Source organism: Cyprinus carpio, chromosome A7 (genome assembly GCF_018340385.1).
Source record: "Cyprinus carpio isolate SPL01 chromosome A7, ASM1834038v1, whole genome shotgun sequence".
In the NCBI taxonomy this organism is placed as follows: Eukaryota; Metazoa; Chordata; class Actinopteri; order Cypriniformes; family Cyprinidae; genus Cyprinus; species Cyprinus carpio.
The window spans coordinates 42,516,360-42,516,837 of NC_056578.1; the positions used below are offsets into that span (position 1 = coordinate 42,516,360).

General features: G+C 31.0%; 1 protein-coding gene across 1 annotated transcript in view; it reads left to right on the plus strand.

The window, feature by feature from the left end:
- LOC122145805 (B-cell receptor CD22-like) overlaps positions 1-478 on the plus strand; it is a gene marked incomplete at its 5' end in the record, with an annotated part of 49,359 nt that overhangs the window by 11,680 nt on the left and 37,201 nt on the right. The window lies entirely within an intron of this gene.

Below are 478 nucleotides of genomic sequence, written 5' to 3' on the forward strand. Positions count from 1 at the left end.
CTGCATCCTAACGCATACCAAATGTGCATTTCTAAGAGACAAAAAAGTTGTATATTATTATTGCAGACTGCACTGCAGACTGAGCTGAAGATACATGTCACAGTCAGGCCACACAAACCTGTTTCATAATTTGATACAATATCACTCATTAGAACATGCAGAAACTAAGAAATTAATTATTAATCTATTAAAATATGTATTTTGTTAAGAAAACAAATGACTGGAAAATTGTAAAGAATTCAAAAACGTGAAGTGTTTGTCATGTTTTGACCATAAAGAGTAGTTTAAAACCACAATTAATGGTGTTTCTACAACTTTCCCTTATGGAGCAGAAATCAGCATTTGAACTTGAAAGAAATAAAAATGTGAAATTTATAGTGAAAATTATTGTTATCGACTGATATAGAAACATTTTATCACCCAGCCCTACTATTACATGAACACAAACACACTGTAAAAAGTGAACAGTTGGATCAAA